The 22,753-nt window shown below is 40.2% G+C and overlaps 1 protein-coding gene, 1 non-coding gene and 1 pseudogene across 15 annotated transcripts in view; all 3 read left to right on the top strand.

Annotated features, from left to right (window-relative positions):
- Ankrd6 (ankyrin repeat domain 6) overlaps positions 1–22,753 on the top strand; it is a 190,652-nt gene that overhangs the window by 94,970 nt on the left and 72,929 nt on the right. For 12 of the 14 annotated variants that reach the window (XM_087187999.1, XM_087187991.1, XM_087187990.1 and 9 more), the window contains exon 2: positions 18,202–18,280. The exons of the other annotated variants lie outside the window; for them this stretch is intronic. The gene's annotated coding sequence lies outside the window, so the exon portion shown is untranslated. The remainder of the gene's footprint in view (positions 1–18,201; positions 18,281–22,753) is intronic. 14 annotated transcript variants of the gene reach the window in all.
- LOC110344990 (signal recognition particle RNA) lies at positions 3,888–4,187 on the top strand. The gene has a single exon (XR_002388001.2).
- LOC147824982 (U2 spliceosomal RNA) lies at positions 6,130–6,272 on the top strand (annotated as a pseudogene).

Here is a 22,753-nt window from a genome sequence, read left to right as displayed (position 1 = left end):
GCTCATTTTGCAGCAGTAACGTCCACATCGATGTCGCTTGGCTCTGCCATTGGCCCATCCCATCAGTCTTCACACTGCACCATGGCAGGCCATTTAAAATTCACAACTGGGCACGATCCTTCCTTTATAATGCCCTCTGAGGGCACACCATTGCCCCGTACCTTTCCTTTGACCTCTCATTCCATGAATTACCCACTGGATCACTGGGTGACCACTACCCTATATCACCACTTTGTCTCTCCTCATTCTTTTCATTACTCAAGGTTCTCTCAAAAAGACCAATAGGATACATGTGCGTGTATATATGTATGTGTATATTGTCTGCATGTATATATGTGTACCTGTATGTATATGTGTGTAGGGAATTGGTTCATGCAGTTATGGAAACTAGCAAGTCAAAAATCTATAGGATGAGTCAGCAGGCCAGATACTGAGGCAAGTGAGTGGTACAGTTAGAGTCCTAATACTACCAGCCTGGAGACCCAAGGAAGCAGTACAAGTCAGAAAGCCATCTGGGGCTGGGGATTTAGCTCAGTGGTTCCACCACCTGCCTTGCAAGCACAAGGACCCGAGTTTGATCCCCGGTACCAAAAATAAAAAAATAAAAAAAACTTCTGCATAACAGAAAGCCATCTTATTCAAAACCAGAAAGAACCAAGTTTGCCAATGAAGTATGAAGACAATCTTCTAGTCTTTTGGGCTTATTCAGCTCTTCAACTGATTAGATGTGGCCCATCCACATCATGAAAGGCAATCTGCTTTACTCAGTCTCTTGCTTTAAATTTTAATCTCATGTAAAAGCACTACCTCAGAAACACCCAGAATACTGTTTAATCACCTGAGCACCCTGTGACCCAGGTAAGTTAACACATAGAATTAACTGTCACACTCTCCCTTTGCTTTTTGTCATCTGTTCATATTGGACCTCTTTTAGCTTTTCTGATGTGCTACATTAATCCTAGATTCTGGGCTTTGCGCAAGCTATTTATTTCATCTATACTATTCTTATTCACACGTTATGTGTCAGCCTGAAATTCTTTTTCTTAAAGGATATTTCTTCGAGGTTAGGTTTGTCTCTACAGATATATATCACCAGAGCACACTAAACATTTCCATTTAATTACATGTCTCACATTTATAGTTCCTTGTTCATCATTGGCCTTCCCCACTACATTTTAAGCTCCATGTGGGCAGGGCCTTATCTGCTTTGCTGTTACATGTCTGGCACTTACTAGTTGGTCAAGGATCATTCTAACAAATTAACAAATGAATGAATTGAAAACTCACAAGGTGTACTAGGCTCTCAACATACATATACACAACTCTATGAAGTAAATGATATTTTCATGTTTATAGACTGAGGTCCAGAGAGGTCAGGGACTTACCCAAAGTCATGTTACTAGTCATGTAGAGACTGAGCTTCAAATAAAATAACTGTTAGAATGTATAGCATGTATCTAAAGGCCCAACATCATCCTAGTCATTTTTCAACTTACAGTCACCTAAAGCAATAGACAGCCCATAAATAACTGCAGGATACCCTGCCTCCTGGTGTTTACCCTGGGGGATCTGCTTCTTTATGTCTCATGAGCTTGGAATCTGGAACATAAAGGCTGGCCTGGTCCCGTCTTCCCTCCGCACTCTTCTCTGAACCATCTTTGTTTCCCTTCTCCTCTATTTCAGTAAATGGTGGCAAATTAACAATCTTATTGGCAGAGCAGATGTCCAGATGAGAAACAGAGTTCTGCTCTCCCCCTGTCAGAAATACTCCTAGTAAGTCCTGGCCTCCAGCGACTGTGAAATTGTGTGTGTAGAGAAACCTATCTCCATGGTCACTGTACTTCCCAAAAAGCATCCCTTTCTCCCTGACTTCTGGATGGGTTGATTGGGTGGGGGGATGGATGGGGTAAGTCTGCTTTTTCTGAGTTGCCATCTCTGTGACCCGGGGAAGGGGGCTGTCCGTATACGATTTGATTTTCTGAAACCCATTGTGTATCTGTTTTGAGGCTAGATGTCTTCCCAAGGTGACTTGGAATGTGTCTGCACATCCAGAATATTAGGTTTTGTTAGATAAATGCCTATTCCATTGTGTTAAATTACAAACTGATGCCTTGGAAGAATTGAATCCCCAGATGAGAGGGTAAGATCCTTTTCTCCTTTGCTAAGTCATAATATTAATAATGCAGCTCAATGTGACTCTGTTGTAGAATTTAATTTTCAAAGACACTTGGACAATTTTATGGATGACTTGAAGCGTGTGTCTCTAATCACTGAGCTGATAACATGTTGCCACCCTAACAGAGTCTTTCGGGCAAAGGAGAGGTAAGTGTGGGAAGTACAAAGCTTCAGTTAGTATATGATCCTCTTAGGTGTAAAGGTTATACTTACCTTGTGGCTGTTGCTTTTGCCAAAAAAAAAAAGTGTTTTGTAGAATAGTTCTTTTCTGAACTTGAAAAAATGGTGTTGGAAAAAAGGTGTGTACCACTCCTAAAAGCAGGGAGGTATGAACATGTATCCCTTTCTCTTGGCTAATGAGTTTGTAAAGTGGTTTTTGGTAAATAGGGTGGTTATTTGCAATAGTCTTCAGATCCTATTTTTACATTCTTAAATACACATACCTATTTCATTCACTCATTCAACAAATATTTGTAAGTGTAGCTGTGCCTAGGGACTGTCCAGGCCTATGGGTGTAGCACTGAATATGGACAACTCCTGCTCTCCTGGAGCTCACAAAGGGCCTCAGGGGAGGGAGAAAACAAGGTACAAGTAAATAAGTGAATGAACAAGGACATTCAGATGGTGTTGACTGTTGTGCAGAAAATGAACTCAATAACATGCTGTTGTGTGGAATAGGAAGAGGGCAGGAGGCAGCTAGCCCTGAGTCCTGCTAAAAAGGTTGCATACTTAGGGAACTCATGAGAGAGTTTCTCCATTCTGGCTCCTGCTACTGGACTCTGTGAGCTGGGGCTGAATGCTTGGCAGGCGGAAATGGAAGCCTTGCAGGAACCTGGCAAACTATTAGCAGAATACTTCAGCTTTCCAGTTCAGCTAAGTAGAGCATACAGCTTCTTTAGGGAAAAGAGAAAAAGGCATTGAAAGTCTTAAACAAGAGTAAGGTTCCCCAACCGCTGCCTTAATGAAGTTCATTAAAACAGAATATATATTTAAACCTTCCTCATGATTAAATTTATCCCATTGTAAGTAATGATATCTGAATTCCTTCCTGATGCCTGCAGCCATTCTGATTTAGGTTGATGAGGAGAAGACTGCCCCTGAATATAAACCTTCGGATTTCATTAAGTGTATGTAGTAAACCCCAAATGCCTACAATATAAAATGTGTTAAGATTCAGCTTCTCTGTTGAAAATAATACTTGGCCTCTTAAAAACTGTTATGGACTGTTTGCATGTTTCCCCAACTACTCTATTTTGACAGCTGAGACAAAAGTAAAATAAACAAGAATTTTAAAAACACATGTGGAAAGATGAGTGCAAAAATAGTTTGTGCTTTTGATTTCACCGATAACTGTGGGATCTGGTGCACAAGTGGTTGTTTGGCTGAACTTCTGTCTTGTACCTGGCTGTGAAGCACATGGGACGCTTCTCTATTGAATGGGGAGCTTTCTCTGGGTGTTTCTAACCATGGTCAGTGTGTTGACATGCCTGGCTTGCCTGAGCTGTATTGAGCGAAATTGTCTTGGGCTGCATATAAAATATGTAGTTAGTGTATAAAAGTAATGCACTTCTTCAGTATTTTTATTATAACGCAAGTGTTTACAACCCCTGCAGCTGTGACCAGAAATTTAGGGCCTTTCTCCACAGGTCGTATGCTGGGCAAATGTAAGTCATAATGCATTTACCTAGAAGAATACCAAAGAAATTGCCCCAGCCAGGCGTGGTGGCGCGCGCCTGTAGTCCCAGCTACTCGGGAGGCTGAGGTGGGAAGATCGCTTGAGTCCAGGAGTTCTCGGCTGCAGTGCGCTATGCCGATCGGGTGTCTGCACTAAGTTCGGCATCAATATGGTGACCTCCTGGGAACAGGGGACCGCCAGGTTGCCTAAGGAGGGATGAACCGGCCCAGGTCGGAAACAGAGCAGGTCAAAACTCCCGTGCTGATCAGTAGTGAGATCGCGCCTGTGAATAGTCACTGTACTCCAGCCTGGGCAATACAATGAGACCCTGTCTCTTGAAAACTTCAAGAAAAGTAAAATTCCCTATCTCTAAGAAATTGGCCCAATGTGGAAAGCTGATCCTTCTGGAAGCTAGGAAGACAGCATCCCACAGTACTTGAGCAGTTGCTGTGGGTTCACATCCTGAGACAGTGGTCCAACTTTTCCTTTAAAATTTTGTCCCCTGTGAAGTATGGGCTTCATAGGGTCAGCTCTTTGGGTTGTCAGGAGGTTTAGGTGAAGACCTTTACTAATAAAGCCTGTGGCAGAAATCTCAGTCAACATCAGTGCTCTCAACACTCATTATGGTCCTATGGGCTCCACCTGGCTGTCAGGTGGGGCTCTCTTTCCCTTGTGTGTCCCAGCTGCCTCTCCTCTGTAAAGTGGCATGAGAGCTACCTCCCCAGCACCGCAGGGGCACAGGGAAGAAAGTGTCTTTCTCTCAGGTTCACAATGGTAGGACATCCTCTTGGTGGATGCCCAATGATTGCTCTCTCTAGCCACCCTGCAGGGTTTTTTGAAAAGACTGATTGCAGAGTGTACAGTTACCTACTTGTAAAGATATTACTTTCCACCCCTTCCTTCCTTGAGAACCCCCATATTCTTCAAGGTTTCAGAGTTCGACACTGGTATTTTTTAGATGCTAATAGCCAGTGATTATTCAGTGAAAATCCATGATCAGCTCAGATGCTGAGTGAATCCAGTAATGACCAAGAAAAGGACAAGTGTTTGTAGTTAAACTTTGGCTGCAGAGGAGACTTTCCTGCTGGGGCCTCTGCCTGGACCACACAAAGCCCTTTGTCAAACAACTGAAATGTGGGTTAGTAAAATGGAGCATGACTAAGAAGATGATATAAGTGCCCAGGTGATTTTAGCTTTGAGATCACATGATTTGTGAGAGCTAAATTTGTTTGGCTTTAAATCTCCAAAGCTTCCCCCAGCCCAGCCCATTTTTTTCAGTTCTAGGTATTGACCTCAGGGACTCCTATATACTAGGCAAATGTTCTACCACTGAGCTATGCCAGCAGCCTTAAATGTGTACTTCTAAGGGGAATACATGTTGGGTTAGGGATTGAAGAGTAAAAACTAACTTCTTAGGAAGCAAGATTAGCTAGGGAGAGGCAGAGGGAGAGGGAGAGGGGTAGATGATAGATGATAGAGAGGGAGGGGTAGATGATAGAGGGGGTTATTAGCTGTTCAATAAGGGCTGGTTGGAGAGGAGCTGGACTCCAGCCGTTCATGCTCAGAGAGACTTTCTGAAGATGGCCTGAATCACAGGTGTGGAGAATTGACTGACCTCTGGGATGGGGATTTCCAATAGGGAAGGGTGTATTTGAAGTACATGATTGTGTGTCTGGGAGGGGGACAACTACAGAATATTAAAAAGTATATTCTAGGTACCTATTTTTGTAATATAAAGTAATAAAAATATCAACAGGATCTTCTAAACTGGCTAAAATACCCCCAAAATACTATGAGACCTAGATTAAGAACATTGAGAACTACCCTGCATCCAGACTAGTTGTGGGCTTTCTGTGCATCCACCCCTGCAGTAATTGTATAAAACGTATACATAATTATGTCCTGCCATTAAAAAAGGTCTACCTGATCTAAAGGGAGAGCATATAGCATAAAAGTTTTACTGTTATGGTCCTATCTTACAAATATGGTATTATGAAAGCATTTCACTCATTTATTACTTGGTCTATGGTGTGTATGAGAGACTATGCTGTGTGCTCCACAGGTATGAGAATGTAAAAAATGTTGCTCCTGCTGTTATATACAGACATACTGTTTAACTTTTACAGTTTATCTATAAATAGAAAATATAGCATAGTATATAAATATATATACTGTAATTTTTATATATACTTTATTATATATACTTATATATTATATTTATAAATATTTATTTTATATACTTTTATATATGCTTATTTATATGTGCTTATTTATTTATAATCACTTCTCAGCCTTTTGGCTAAGATCAAGTGTAGTATTTATATATATTTATTTATATATATATACTTTATATATATATAATATATTTTAAAGCTAACCTAGTTCAGTAGAAAGCAGACTGCTACTGATTCTAGGACATTAGTGTTGCTAGTTTAATAGAAATTTAAGTCTAAACCTTATGTGATGTTCCAGTGTACCCTCAAATATGTTAATATTTTTGAATCCTAAAAAGTAACACTATAAATATTAAACTATGCCTATCTCTAAAATTTATTGTACATGTACATATATGTAAATATATTTATGTATAGAACACTTTAAAAATAATAGCTTTTTAAAGATATAATTTACATTGTAAAATTCATCCATTTAAAAAGTATATTATGGGGGCCGGGGATTTAGCTCAGTGGTTTTGCCGCCTGCTACGCAAGTCCAAGGACCCGAGTTCAATCCCCAGTACCAAACAAAAAAAAAGTATACTGTGCATTGTTTTTAGGTATGTTTGCACAGTTCTGCAGCCATCACTGCTATCTAATTTTAGAATATTTTTGTCATCCAAAAAAGATACTTTATATGCATAAGCAATCAATCCCCATGTCCCCTTTGCCACCAGTCCCTGGCAACACTGTTCCATTTTACATTTCTATGAATTTGTCTATTCTTAACATTTTATATCAGCGATCCCCAACCCCTGGGCCATGCGTGGTATCTTACCTTAGCAGGTTAGGAACTCTGCTGCACAGCAGGATGTGAGTGGAGAGAGCCAGTGAAGCTTCATCCGTATTTACAGCTGCTCCTCATGGCAGGCAGCACCACCTGAGCTCTGCCTCCTGTCAGATAATCAATAGATTCCCATAGGAAGGACCAACCCTACCGTGAACTGCCATGCCAGGGATCTAGGTTGTGCACTCCTTATGAGAACCTAATGCCTGGTGACCTGAGGTAGGGCTGAGGAGAAAGACCCACCCCAATCTATGGAAATAGTGTTTTCCCCAAAACTGGGCCTTGAGGGCAAAAAGGTTGGGGATCACTCTTTTATATACCTGGAATCAAACAATTAAGTCTGCAGATTAATAAAATACTAATTATTCATTGTAGCTTTGGTCACTGGGTATTTTTTCAACCATTTAAAATCTCATTTTAAAAAATTCCAGACACATACAAAAGTAGCAGTAGCAGTGTAAAGACCTTACTTATCAGTCCTCCTAGCTTCAACAATGAGCAGAATATGGCTGTTGTTGTTTGTTTGCAGTACGCCTCTCCCTCATTCAGTTTGATTGTAGCAAATCCCAAACAGTGTACCACATTGTCCCTGATTATTTGAGATTGTCTCAATGCATCCTTCTGAAAAAAAACAACCCTACAATATCTTCATTGCAAAATTCCAAAATTAAAACAACCACTGGTTAATTATTTAGTTTTTCACATAAAATTTTGTTTATTTTAATTGAAATTCAAGGAAGGTCATCCATAGCACTGGTAAGTGTCTTAAATCGCTTTTAATCTTGAAGTTTATTCTCCATCTCTTTTTTTTCCTTGTGTCATTGTTGAAGAAATGTAGTCATTTGTCTTTTAAAGCAGTGATGCTAAAAGTGTGGTTCAGTATTGTGACAAGTATAAATATTGGGAGTAAATGTTTGGAAACAAAACAGTTTGATATTGCTGCAACATCCATCCATATGAGCATTATTAGCACACGTGATTGGATGTATTTTGTGTTTGACAATGTTCTAATGGTTCGGTACAATAATAGCATGTAATTATATGGCTGAAGAGGCTTGTGCCAGAATGAAAATCAGCATACTGCTTCTTTCATCAAGAATGTCTCACTGTGAAAAAATGTCAACAGAATTAAACAAGAGGTTTGGTTAGATAGTAAAAGCTATAAATTTACACAAAGGCTAATTGTTAAATTTGAGATTATTCTCTAAGAGGAAGCTGATAGTAAAAAGTAGTTATTGCCTGCTATATTAGGATTGTTATTAAGGAAAAGCTATCAAATGTTGGAACTCATAGTGTTCAAGATAAAAAGCCACTTGGGGGCTTAGGGGTGTAGCTTAGTAATAGTTCCCTTGCCTACCACCAAGACCCCAGGTTCAGTTCCTAGCACTGTACAAAAAATAAATAAAAGGCCAATTGGTTCTAACTTTTTAAAAATGTGCATTTGTCTATCTCTGGCTTTCAGTGGTGAGTGTGTGTGTGTGTGTGTGTGTGTGTGTGTGTGTGTGTTACCAGGGATTGAACCCAGGGCCTTAGCATTGAGCTATGTCCCTAACCATTTTAAAATTAATTTTGAAATGGAGTCTCACTAAATCTCCAAATTGCCCATGCTGGGCTCAAACTTTCAAACCTGCTGCCTCAGCCTCCTAAAGTACTGGATTATAGTACAGGTGTGTGCCACCAGGTCACCTTTCAGTGATCTATCTAATAATGTCCTCCAAAGAAGAAAAATAGCACGGTTTTTTTCAATGACAGTTAAGATTAAAGGATTTTTAATGTAGAAGAATGGAGTTTCAGCTGATTTTTGTTGTGTAATCTATAAGTTAATATCAACAGATAATATCCATGTGTAATATTCTACATATGTAAAAATGATCAAATACTTTTTGAATGTGATCAAACATTTTGAATTTAGTTCAACAAAAGATCTATTTTGGGAATTTTGTGGAGCTAGAAATCCTTTTCTGTCATTGGTAATCTAAGTTTTTTTCCTCCCTTTTTAAAAACTGTTTTCAGATTTTATTTAGGACCTTATCACAAATATAGGAACTACTAATTACTTCAATACATACTTCTTTTAAAACATATGTTATTGTGGTAAAATATACCTAACATAAAATTTACCATCTTCATTCACCCTTTTAAAGTATATTAGAGTTCATTGTTATCAAATACATTCAAAATGTTGTACAACCTTCACTACCATCCATCTTTGTAACTCTTTTCATCTTGTAAATTGGAATCTCTGTACCTATTAAACATTAATTCCCCATCATATTTCCTCCCAGCTCCTGACAACCACCATTCTCCCTTTCTATATCTGATTTTGACTGCTTTAAATTCCTCATATAAGTGAAATCATACAGTATTTCTTTTTTGTGACTGGTATATTTCACTTGGCATAATGCCCTCAAAGTTTTTATTTTATTTTTTTGGTACTGGGGATCGAACTTGGGTCCTTGTGCTTGCACAGCAGGCAGTGAAACCACTGAGCTAAATCCCTGGCCCTCACCCATAATTTAAACTCAGTATTACAAGATAAATTATGAGAATTGACTACTATAATTGGATAGATTGAAGGCAAATTTTGAAAATGGAATATCAGTTATTTTAAAAATTTAAAAATAAATATCTTGACCTTGCTAACATAACTTTAAAATCTATTCTTCACTTCCATAAGCACACATTTGTGATTTTTTTTCTCTACAGTGATTATTAAAGTGAACATTGAGAGAAGTGATGCAACTATCTCCAACTAATAGTGTTGTGCTTAGTCCAACTTAGATCAGGGAGCAGGCTAGAAGCAAGCTTAATTTTCCACATTAAAAGTTTTGAATAGTGATAAATATGGTCTCCCTTCAAAGTGTGTATGTAAGTATTTAATATGAGGAACCATTACTTCCTTTATAACTTATTTAGTTGCAACTGCAGGGCGGTAGAAACTTGTGTGATGGCAACTTTGTTAATGGCCTAGTATGCATTTCCAGTGAATAATGTATATAGCTTTCCCAGTTCTTTTTTCCCTGTTTTTTCTAGTTACATTTATTGGAATGTTCTTTTGTGTTTGGAATTTATACATAAATATTGGGGCTTGTATTTTGTATAATTTTTTCTCCTGATGTATTTTTATTATATTTACAAATGTAATTTTAAAAACTGCAACAGGCTAGAAATAAAATGCCAGGATAGAAACACATATCCCCTATTGTTACATAACATGTTCCTGTCCCTTGAATTTTCTGTAATTTGATAATTAGATCTCCTAGAAGCTTGATTAGAATCTGGCTCTTTTTTGGAGGGATGAGAGAAACAAGACTACTGTACTCTACAACTGTGTGCTGCAGGACGGTGACCTTAGAGCTGACCCCATTTTGTCAGCTTTCTTGCTCGAATTCTCAAGAATACCCACAGAACTAACTAGGAATGCAGCATCCTGAGATAGAGAAACTGGTGGGAATAGCCTTGGGTCTCTCTCTCCCCTCAAGAACCAGACTGTCTTTCATTGCTCTAGCCTATGATAGCCTATCTCCCGGGGTGAAATGCTCGGAGTGGGCTGCCTTTGGGGTCCTTCCAGTGTTACAAGTAAGGGATGCACAGCCAAGGCTCCATTCACCCTAGGCAGGCTTCCCGAGCCTCAGGGGACTGGCTTGTCATGGACTCACAGCTACTCTTCTCACTTGTTGTGTCTCTATACATAATAAAACTACTGCATGGAACTTGTAAGTGATTATTCTGTCTCACTGAACTTGTGCAAGTGATAGAAATTGGCAGAGTCCACGGTGCAGAGGCAAGGTGCTAGAATTCTTCTCTGGGGTTGGTGACCAGTTCATGGTGAACTCGAGTCACATGTACTTCCACCAGGAGGCATACAATATTCAGTGATGTCTTCCTGTGATGTTCTTACCCACTAGTAATAATCACTGAGAACCAAAACCTCATTAGTGCTTAGTGGTGATACTCTAATCCCATTGTTCATTTATCTCCATCCTTCTGTACTATGGGATACTTCTATAATGCAAAACATCCTTTCATCAACTGTTTGATTTCCCTGAGTTACAGCAGGCATAGATAGGTAGGACACCAAATCTTTTCTGACATTATCAAAAATCTTTTTATCTGGTACCACTTTTTCCAGAAGTCTTTTAGTCACACAGAAATGGTCCTTGAGAGCTGGGTGTGTTGGTGCCTATTTGTAATCCCAGCATTTGGGAGGCTAAGACAGGAGGAGGATCACTACTCCTCCTGAGGAGTTTGAGGCCAGCCTGGGCTACATAATGAATTCAAGGCCAGCCTGAACCACTTAGCCAGACCCTGTCTCCAAAATCCAGACCAAACAAAAAAGGCTCTCACAACTCTTTAATGAGTATTTACTCTGTGCAAAACACAGTGGAGATGAATAAGGGGGTAAATAAAAGTAAGACAGGGTTTTTCAACCTCAAGAATTTTATTGTCACTGTTTGGATCAGCTCTGAAAACTGGAATTATTTGAGATCACCCACATAAGCAATTCAGTGCTAAATCACTCCAGTTTACAGCCTACCCTTGTGAAAGCAAAAATTAGCACAAAGGTATTCCTAATTATAGCCTTTTCATTTCCATTTCAGAAATGGGTAGCATTTTTCCTTCCTGACTGCCTAAGAAACTTCCGTTTTTATTGAAAAGAATGTTACTTTGTGGGGAGAGTGGGGATTTTATTTGGTCAAGTGAGTAACTTTTAACTGCTCAATTTAAAATTTTTGAATGTCTGTTTGTTCTTGGGGTGATTTTGGTGTTTTACATTAAGTCTGGCTGATATTGGACAGAATCTAGGTCACTAAATGTCGCAAATTGCAAGGGAAGTCAGACATGGCTAAAGGCAGATGTGGTGTGAATGTTCCTTTATGCTGTCTTGTACCAGGAGGTAGTACACATTGGAATAGTAAATGGTTGTCAACTATTATTTCAGAGACAAGATGCTGTGTTTTGATCTATGGACAGAAGAAAAATAAGATTTATAGTTCTTTCTTTTCTGTGTAGTGTCCTAATTCTTCATCCACAGAACCATTGTGTTTTTCTAGTTTCTAAAGTGCGTCTGTCTGAATCATACACTTAGGGACCTGTACACTGTGGTCCTGCTAGACCTGCTATGAAACATGTAAGACCACAGCTCCTTTTGTCACCTGGGTCCCATAATCCCCCACTCTAACTGGGAGCCACCATTTTATGTCCTGTTGTGTAAGAGTCACTAAGACCCATATCCAACAGTGTTTGAAAGACCTTATTCCATTTCCCCAGTTCCCATGGTCCTAGTAAGTGGTAGCAGGTCCTTTTTGTAGAAAGGCCAATGAAATATTTATTATATTTATTATTATATCACAGGGTCCTTTCTCAAGGAGGCCTAGCTCCTCCTCCAACAGTGGACCCTGAGTCTATGAACTACAGCAGCTGATATCAGCTCTCCACCTTGCTTGATATATATTTTTTTTTTGGTACGGGTCAGGTAACACCCTAGTAAATTGTCCATTGAGTTTGCCCAGGGCCAATTAGTCATTGATACAGATCCTAAATTGTCAAAGCATCCTGACTGACACTCTGGCCTCACTATCATTTACAGTATTACATCCATCTAGCCTGTGATGGTTAATTGTTGTCGCTACCCAGCCTCTGCTATTTTAGAATCCTCTCATCTTCTATTAATTGGGATGCTCAGTAACATAGCAGTATGTTCTCCTGTGAGTTCAGCCAACAGAACAGAACCAGTGGGCTTCTCCATGTCAACATGCCCCTCTCTAGTGTACTTAGTGACCTCTCTGTCCTCTTGGGACCATAGTCAAATAAGAGGTTCTTCTGATGCCTCATAATAAATCCTCCTCGTATGCCCACCTTTGAGCCTTTTGACCCTTTCCTCATTATTTTGCCAAGGCAGTTCCAGCATCTCCATTTAATTTATATTTGGTTATTGTGCCAGGCTTCAAGGAGTCATCCTAATGTATGAAGACCAGCTTCATGTCCATGCCTGGATGCCAGACCACAAAGCAAAAAGGAATACCCCCTTGTAGATGAATTTCCACCAGCCTAGGCTGGCATTCACCCCTTTCCCCCGTACATTTTGGTATATAACAATGGGTCCTGAAAGTCCTTCACCTTGAAGTGGTTCCCTGCACAAGCAGGGACCCCCTTTCCCTGTAGACTGTGCTGACATCTTCCCTAAATAACAGCTGGGCTGGAAGCATTCTGAGGAGGAGAAGCATCATCTTATGAGGCAGCTGGCTTGGGCGAGATCTTTATAGGGTCTCTAGGCAAAAAGAGAAGAGGCTGCTTCTACTGGCCCAGGAAGTTCAGGGGAATTTAGGAGTTCAGTATTCTGGGATTAATGTCTTATCACAAGTCTCAAGTGGTTCCATCTGGACAAACCCCCCACACACCTGTGTGTCATGATGGGTTCCCTGTGGAAGTCTCCTTGATATCAGAGAAGTTACATCCCAGGTGGGAGGCTGGGTATTCTATTAGTGGTGGTAGCAGCAGTGGCTACAACCACTGCAGAGATGAAATCAGAATCGTGAAGTGCTGCCCCAAAAGTGCCTGAAACAAGGGTTTTCCATGAAATTTCAGTTCAGGTGCCAGAGAAATACTACACTTTACCCAGAACTTCCTGTGGTAAGTACAGGTACAGGGTTTTCAGGAGGCCTGATGTTGCTTCTGAAGTTTCTGAAACCCCAAGGGATGAACTAAATCTTGAAAAAAAGCAACATTGAACTCAAAGCATGGTTATCTTACCTAATAACAATACTGGTTACCATTTACTGACCATTATTAAAGCCAGCTTCTGTACAAAATGTCCCATGTATATTATTTTATTTTCATAGTTATTATGCCCAGGTTATAGGAGATGCAGCTGAAACTTAAAAGTCCTCTTCTCCATAGTAAAATGGCAAGGAAGGAGTAGAGCTTGAATTTGACCCTAATTTATCTACCCTAAAATGTTAACTGTCTGATTTTTAACACCTGTGTTGCTTCCCTAAGCCATGAAAATTTAAATGTGTGTATCAGTCAGAAATTTTCATATACAATTAAGTGTAGCATTTCAGTTGATGATAGACTGCATATGTGTTGGTCTCATACGATTGTAATGCAGTTGAAAAATTCCTTTTGCCTTGTATTTCTCCTGCACCTTTTCTGTGTCTAGATATGTTTACATATACTAAAAGTGCCATTGTGTTAAAGTTGCCTATAGTATTCAATACAGGAAAGTGCTGTTCAGGTCTGGAGTCTAGGGGTGATAGGCTGTTATAACATATAGCTTGGGTGCATGGAAGGCTATCCCAGCTAGGATGGTATGAGTACTCTCTGATATGCACACAATGATGAAATCACCTGACAACATGTTTCTCTGAGTGTGTTCTCACCAATAAATGACACATTACTACATATGATTTCTAAAAAAGGAATAGCACAAATAATGACAGTTCAAACATTTTTTTTTAAGTTGAAGGCAGTGTGATGATATATACATTTTTAAAATTTCAGCAGTCCACATTTAGAAAAAAAAATCAAATGAGAAAAATAGGGAGAAGTCCCTTTTACCTGGGATCTTCTTGGCTGTGTCTGGTAAGGATGACTAGAGAAGAGTATCCCTGAAGGCAGCCTTTCTCCTGCCCTTGATAGAGGATCAGTGTTCAGCTGCCCTCCCTGAAATACTACTGTTATGAAAATGTATAGAGAGACCCTACTGCAACTGTCATTTGAGGCATTATGTATAATGTGTCCCTGTAACAAGTTGAGGTAGGGGGCAACAAGTTGTAGGGGGCAGGGGTTGGTCTGGCAAGAGTTGGGCTATAGAGGCGGAAACCACCATTATCACACTTTGTCCTGCCGTCTTGCTAGGCACTGGCCCTGCTGAGTGGTGCCAAGGCATAGTGGTGCCTTCCCTCTGGCCTGGTGTGGAGGGTAAGAAGGAAGATGGGGAGCCATCAAGTGGAGTTGTTCCCAGGTTGTTCCCAGGCCCCTGGGGGTATTCAGGGGTAGGCAGCTTGCCCCGCTGGTTCTCAGGTAGGTTGAGCAGGGGCTCTAGAAAGAGCTCTTGTCACCCCCTCGCATTAGGTACTATTTCTCTGCTTGTGACTACTTCTCCCTCAGTGGCAAGATTTTCCTTGTTTGACTGAACAGCAAGCCTAATTTAACTCCTTACATAGTATTATATGAAAAAATTATATCTTTTATCTGGTCTGATAGAAATTATTGAATATATTCCAGGAATGTCAAAAGGTATATTGGCTAAGGGCCAGTTCCTCCTATTTCTATCATTTTAATAGTTTATTGGCCACTTTCTGTTATCATCACTGTGCTCAATACTTTTATTTCCTTTTTTGGATCTCACAATAGCCACACTGATCATTCTTTTATTACCATCCCCATTTTGCAGAAAAAGAAACTGAAACTTGGAGGGTTTAAATGACTTGCCCACAGCATATTGCAGACAGCAGATTGGAATTAAATCTGTCTGATTTTTCTGTCTAGAACTAAGCTGGACCTTTTTCTAAAATTGAGATATTTTACATACCGTAAAATTCACCCTTTTAAGGTGTACAGTTCATTCATTTTTAATATATTCACAAAGATATCAGTCATCACTACAAGTTCCAAAACATTTTCATCACTCTGAAAAAAAATCCCTTATGGCCAGGCATGGTGGCACACTCCTATAACCCCAGCACTGGGGAGGCTGAGGCAGGAGGATCTCCGAGCATTCAAGGCCACCCTAGGCTACATAGTGAGTTCAGAGCCAGCCTGAACTACGAAGTAAGACCCTGTTTTCAAAAAAAAAAAAAAAAAATTCCCTTATGCATCAGCAGCTATTCCATATTTTTCTCTCTTCCCCCTTGCAAGCACTAATCTACTTGCTGTTGCCATGGATTTGCCTATTCTGAAGACTTTGTATAAGAAGTATACAATATGTGATTTTTTTTTCTGTCTAACTTCTACTGAGCTTAATATTTTCAAGGGCTATCTGTGTTATAGCATGTATCAGTAGTTCATTTCTTTATTTGACTGAATTATATTCATTCTATGAATATACTGCATGTGGTTTATATAGTAGTGACACTGGGAATACTTGTGTACATGTTTTGTGTAGTCATGTATCCAGTTTGCTCAGATTATATACCTAGGAGTTCAGTTTCTGGGTCATGTGATAATTCTGTGGCTTAACTGGACGTTTGTTTGAAAGTTTGAGTCTTCAAAGCATGGAAATAAAATGAATTTCAAGGACGTTTCTGTGGCAGTGCTTTAGCAGGCTGTCATGTTTTAGACAGGAGGGTTCTCCCAGCTGTGAGAAAAGGAATTTCTTTTCTTTAGAGTTTGTTACTTTGGTAAGAGCATCCAGTGGTGATCACTGCCTAACTGTGTGTTACATAATCTCATGTGAAGGCCAGAAGGCATGATTTACATAGTAATGCTTATTTTACATTTCTGGCATCATTGGAATATAGTCAAGGTATTATTATTATTATTATTATTATTATTATTTTGGTTTGGTGGTTTGGTTTTGTTTTATACTGAGGATTGAACCCAGGGTCTTGTGCGTGCTAAGCAAGTGCTCTGCTACTAAGCTGCATATGCAGTCCTTTTAATTTTTTTTTTTTTTTTTTTTTTGGCACCAGGGATTGAACTCAGGACCTCACGCTAGCCAGGCAGGAAGTCTTTTTAAATTTTGACACAGGATCTTGCTGAGTTTCCCAGGCTAGACTCAAACTTGTGGTCTTCTGCCTCAGCTTCCCAAGAATCTGGGATTACAGATATGTACCACTATGCTTGGATCCATTCAAGTATTTTTAAAATCTAATTTGATACAGTCACAAACTAAATAAGGTGTTGTTCTTGATCTTCTTTCTCCAACAACTGGTCATTTGATGCCTGAAGCTGTAGCATGTGCAGCACTGTTCCTATGCAGGACTTTGGGAGAATCCCCCAAGAGGACTGTCAGGACTAGAGTATCCACCAGGAGAGAGTTAATGGGCTCATCCTACATACTGCTCCTCCAGACCCTTGAGGGCAGGGAAGAGATAAGCCCTAGGGTGGAAGGGCCACCATCCATCATAGTGGGTTTCTCTACAGAGAGAAAACAAACCCTCTCACTATGAGAACAGGATCAGAAGAGAGAACAGGGTTAAACCTCTACTATGACACAGAAGGGCCTTAAGCTTTGTAATTTTTTCAGGTTGTCTGTGGGGAAGCTCAACTAATTATATATATTTTTGTTGTAAAAATAATTTAACTGTGATAATGTCATCCTAAGAGAAATGACTATTAAGATTGTTTAAAACTCTTGGGGATGAATATCTCTGGCACTAATTCTGGTCATATAATAAGCAATTTTAAGGTCAGTGTAATTTCTGTTCCCATTATCTTTTTCTTGTAGCAATGAGGCAGAATTTTAATTTTGAATAATTCATAATACTTGATAATGTTAACAACAGAGTATGTTTGTCACACATGATATAATTTTTGGCTAAAGAATAGTGGACCAGACTAGCCCATTGCTAACCTACAACTGAAATTCAACATTTGAATGATACTTATCTGGAAGAAAGCCTGAGCTAGGAAATAACTAGGACTAACCAGGGTTGGGGAGATGCTCAACCTGAAGGTGAGCTGACTTCAGGCAGGGCATTCCCATGAAACCTGCTTTCTACTAAGCTGAACCCTTACCTTCCTTAGGGGTTGCAGACCACCAGATCAGGGTGTACCTCCCTGAGCTGTGCACTGTGCATGTGTGTGTCTAATCATCAGGGTGTGATGGCCTGAGAGTGGTAGAGAGTCCCAGTTCCTCCCTGATGTTCAGCTGTGCTTAAGTCCTAATATCCCTCCTCTACAGGGACACATGATGGGGGGGTGCTACTGAACCTAAGCACTGAGTGCTGAGTAAGGCCAACAGACCAGTCTTCCTGGGGCAGCCCTTGGGAGATGAAATAAGCTGTTGTATAAGAGACCCATGAAGGATTAAATATTGAGAAGGGCTTGGAAATCTAACTAGTTAGATTCCTGTTGATTTCATGCATAAATACATCTACTATTTACTGGGTACTTTCTCTACGCCAGTGATGGTAAACCTTTTAGAGCTTTCAGTGATACAAACTGCCTGCTGTGGCATGCATGTCATAGGTTTGCCACCACTGCTCTATGCCAAGCACTGTGCTAAGTACTTATCTACTCCCTTGGCAAATCCTCTTAGCTATCCTATGAAGTCAGTAGCTACTGTTGTTAACCCCATTTTACAGATAAGAACACTAAGGCCCAAGGAAGTTAATTATGTAATCTGTCCCAGGTCATGAATTACATTCTGTGGGTGATTATTTATTTATTTATTTATTTAGGTACCAGGGGATCGAACTCGGGACCTTGCGCTTTCGAGGCAGGCACCTGAACCACTGAGCTAAATCCCCGGCCCTGTGGGTGAGTTTTAAATAGATAGGCCCTCCTTTCCCCTTGCTTCTGCCACCCCTGCCTCAGCCAGTGTGACAGAGTTGAAGAGCACTTTATGGTCTTCTGAAAACAGTGGCACTCAGCAAACTGACGCAGCACTACCAGCATCTCCAGACCATGATTTCTGCTCTTATAGGAGATGGACAATATTTGCATAAAATCACATCTGACCTGGGCATACTTGCTGATAGTTGCAGCTTTTAGAGTTATTAGAGGAAGTCATGTGGGTTAGGGGAAATGGGATCAGGAAGGAGGAGCAGTGTGTGTCACAGTATCTGCAGTCTCTGATGTCATATAGATGTGAAGGACTATTTCCGTAGCAGGGAGATTGAATAAAAGGGAGCCCTTTAAATAGAAATGAAGTCCAGGAGAGTTAGAAGTGACCATTTATGGGGGCTCACAGCGGATGTCAACAAGCAGAAGCAAGGGCGTGTCTGGTAGAGGGGAAGTGGGCTCTCTGAGGGTCATGGGCTTGCTGGCTTGGAGGTCTCTGTCCTCTGGGAGATCTCATAGAAGAATGCTGTTGAAAACCAAATGAGAACAGCAGAGCACAGTTGGAATTTACTTCTGAGCAGACCCTCATGTCAGTCTCTTTGCTGTATTCGGGACCATGTCTAAAAGCTTACTTTCCAACACTCACTTCCTGGCTAGTAGAGTAGCATCATGGTTTCCTTTATGCTGTAGAGTAGGATTAGAAACTGACAGCTAACCTGGCTCTGTTTCAGTGCAGCTGTGTTTCCTGTAGGTGGACTTCTGAGTGCTTAGTTGGAGTCAGCTGTCAGCTAGGGTGTCTCTCCACCCTCACTGGCACAAGCTATTTTTCCTCCTGGCATTGTACTGGTATCAAGTGCTTTCTACAGTACTCTTAGCTTTCCAAAGGAATAAAAGACATTATGCATGTGGGAATAAAAAAACATATGAAGGAGTATATAGCCAAAACTACTTAGCCTCTGGAACTTGACCCTTAACAGTGGAGAGAGAGACCCTTTGGTCAAGAGAGAATTTACTAGTGTTGAAGTGACAAAGTATAGTTCTGACTCTTTCCATGAAAGTGTAGGGGTGTGAGTTACTTCAGAAAGGAAGTATTGCCTGTGATTTTAAGTGACTAATACAATAATTGATAGTTATTGAGCTTCCATTATGTGTAAGACATTTCTTTTGGTATGTAAGACATTTATATTAATTTTCTGTGGCTAATGTAATAAATTACCACAAAGTATGTGACATAAAATAACAGAACAGTATCTCCTCACAATTCTGGAAGTAAAAAGTTTGAATTCAAGGTGTTAGTGGGGTTGTCCCCAGTCTCCGGTGAAGAGCCTTGCCCTGCCCCTTTTGTCCTCTGATGGCTCCAGTTGAAATTTGCAAAAGTAAGTGACAGAGCTGGAATTTGCAATCTCATTTCAAAGCATATATTTTTAATCTTCATGCCTTACTGTCTCATATCAAGGGTTTGGTGATTTGTTGAATGTGTGAATGGAGGAAGGGGAAGAGGAGGAAATAAGAGCAATGTTCCAGATTAGGGGAATGTTTCCTAGATGAAAGATGGAGCCCCTTACCAAGGTGGGGGACACAGGAAAACACACAGGTTTGGAAAGAAGGATGGTGATTTGATTGTGAACATATTGATGGGGACATATAAGTAAAATGTCTGTTAGGTGGCTGAGTATTTAAATATAGAGCTTCAGAAAAAGTGAATGAGTCTAAAGAAGTAGATTTGGAGAAATCTGTATCTAGGCAGCAGAAGAGAATGTGGGCAGAGCGGAGGGGGAATACTGAACTCTTCTAGAGAAGGAAATGAGCAGAAAAGATAACAAAGAATCTCTGGGACCTGTAACTCTTAATATACTAGTGAAAAAGCCCTTCAGTGAGAAAAAGAGATATCTAAATGATGGTAGGAGAGGATACAGTGGGTCGCAGAAACTAAGGAAGGAGGATGAGGGATGGGTGGTAGCAATACCTAGTACAAGAAAGAAATTGTATAATGTAAGAGCCAAAAGGTTACCACTGCATTTGACAATTGGGTCAATGTAAAACCAGCTAGTGAGAATGCAGGATATCACAGCCATGTTGGAAGATAGTGCAGCAGTTTCTCAGAAAGCTAAACATTGTTTTGTGATATGATCTAGCAGCTCTACTCCTTGGTGTTTACCCAAATGAGATGAAAACATATCCATGCAAATACTTGGACACAGATGTTTATAGGAGCTTCATGCATAGTTGTCAAAACTTAGCAGCAGCCAAAATCCCCCTTAGTAGAATAATAGGCAAACTGTGGTATGTCCATATAGTGGAATATTATTAACCACTAAAAAGTGAGCTATCAAACCATAAAAGACTGTGACCTTAAATATATATTGCTAAGTGAAGCCAATCTGAAAGGACCACAGTACTATATGATTCCAGCTATATGGCCTTATGGAAAAGGTAAAAATATGAAAACCATAAGTAGATTAGGGTTAGGGAGGCAATGGACTAGAGGAATAGGTGAGCACAGGGGATTTAGGACAATGAAATTAGTCTGTATGGTACTTTAATGGCAGATGCATGGTATTGTGCATTTGTCAAAATCTGTGGAACTACACAAAACAGAAGAAACCTAATGTAAACTGTAAACTTTAGTTAATAATAATGTATCAGTATCAACTCATCAATTATAGCAAATGTACCACATTAATACAGGTTGTTACTAAGAGGGAGAAGAGGGCATGAGGAAGGGTGAAGGGCTATATGGGAACTCTGTACTATCTGCTGTTTTTCAGTAAACCTACACCTGCTCTAGAAAAGAGTCTATTAAAATTAAAAGAAGAAAAGAAAGGAACAAAAGAAATGAAGGGAAGAATGGAGAAAGAGAAAGTCATGTACATACCATCTTGAGAGTGAGGATAAATCCACAGCCATAATTTAATTCTGTGTGCCTGTGTTGTAAGTACAGTACAGTAAAAATATGAATGGTCAGTCTTCTGCTTACCAGTTTCCAGGGTTCCCTATCACAGATACACTGCAGTCTTTTGGCATCATGTGAAAATTTTCTATACCCTTATCCAGTATCATCTCTGGTTATTGCCCACATATTGTAAGCTCCAGCTGCAGTTGTCTCTTGTTTTGCTCCTCTTTCCTACTCATACCATGTTCTTTCAGACCTCTTTGTCTTGTTCTTCTTGTTACCTCTACCTGCCTTCCTCTAGTTGTGCCTAACAAAATCCTACACATCCTCCAGCACCTTCCTGTGAAAGCTCTGCTGACCTCTTTTTCCTCCATCACTAAGCAAGAATGGTTTCTTGCCTGGTTTCCATAGTTATTTATGCCTCTTTCTTCAGTAAATGCTTAGTATACCACAAAATAAATTACTAGTTTTGGCAGAAAAACTGAGGTGGAAGGAAGGCAGATCAAGGCAGATTTGAGGAGTGAGTAGGGGTTGAGATAAAACTACATGTAAGGTAGACTATATAGGGATAGTTTTATTGTTACTTTGTGTGTCTTTAGCATTTTCGGCTTTGCCCAACTGGCTTTCAGAATGGTGAGAAGAAAATTCCAAGTGACTGTGGTGCTGTCCACTGCTTTGGTTCTGACAAACCTGTATTACTAAGGGCTGCCTTGAAAGTGGTAATTTTTCTGGCCCCAAGAGCCATGATCCTCTATTTTTGAGAGAAAAGGAGAGAAGAGACTGATACCCACTCTTTTTTTTATCTCTTAGTGGGTTTGGAGCCATTGCCTGCCGAATCTATTTGGAAAGGTGCAAGATTAGTGGCCTAAGTGAGTACTTCTTCCTTGTGGGATCCACAGGCTCCTGTAGACCAATTAATGATTACAAAAAGATGTTTGTTTTGGTTTTTCTATCAATTTAATGGACATTAAAGGCTGACTGTGTTTAGGCACCCCATCAGGCATTGGGGATACAAGATGACAAATAGTTTCCTCTTGAGCTCAGTCTAACCAGGAGACCAACTGTGCACCAATAATAACAGTTACACTGTGAGAGGAGCTATTGTAGTAGACTCAAGCCACCACCACATAATACTACAGCCTGGGTGGCTTACACAACAGCAACTAATTTTCTCCCAGTTCTAGAGGTTGGAAGTTCCAAGTCGAAGTCCAGCTGTATTCGGTTTTTGGTGAGGACTCTCTTCCTGGCCTGCAGACAGCTTTTTTGTCCATGTTTTTCTCCTCATATAACCTTCTGCATGGCGAAGGTGGGGACAGGGGAGGCATATCTGCCATGCAAGCTCTCTGGGGCCTCTTCACTAATCCTATCAGATCGGGGCTCCAATCTTATTACCTCATTTAGCTTAATTACCTCCTGTTTTCAAATATGGCCATGCGGGGGGTTGGAAGGTGAATGTTGCAGCTTCACAGATGGATGTGGAGGGGAGACACACCTCAGTCAATGGCAGGAGCTTATGGAAAACTGTAGGTGACAAATGCGAATGATCATCTTGTCTG

This window comes from Heterocephalus glaber, unplaced genomic scaffold (genome assembly GCF_053883595.1).
Source record: "Heterocephalus glaber isolate CG9 unplaced genomic scaffold, H.glaber_assembly_v1.0 deba00001523, whole genome shotgun sequence".
Lineage (NCBI taxonomy): Eukaryota > Metazoa > Chordata > Mammalia > Rodentia > Bathyergidae > Heterocephalus > Heterocephalus glaber.
The sequence above is the reverse complement of the archived record's forward strand: the minus strand, read 5'-3'. Positions and strand labels throughout refer to the sequence as shown.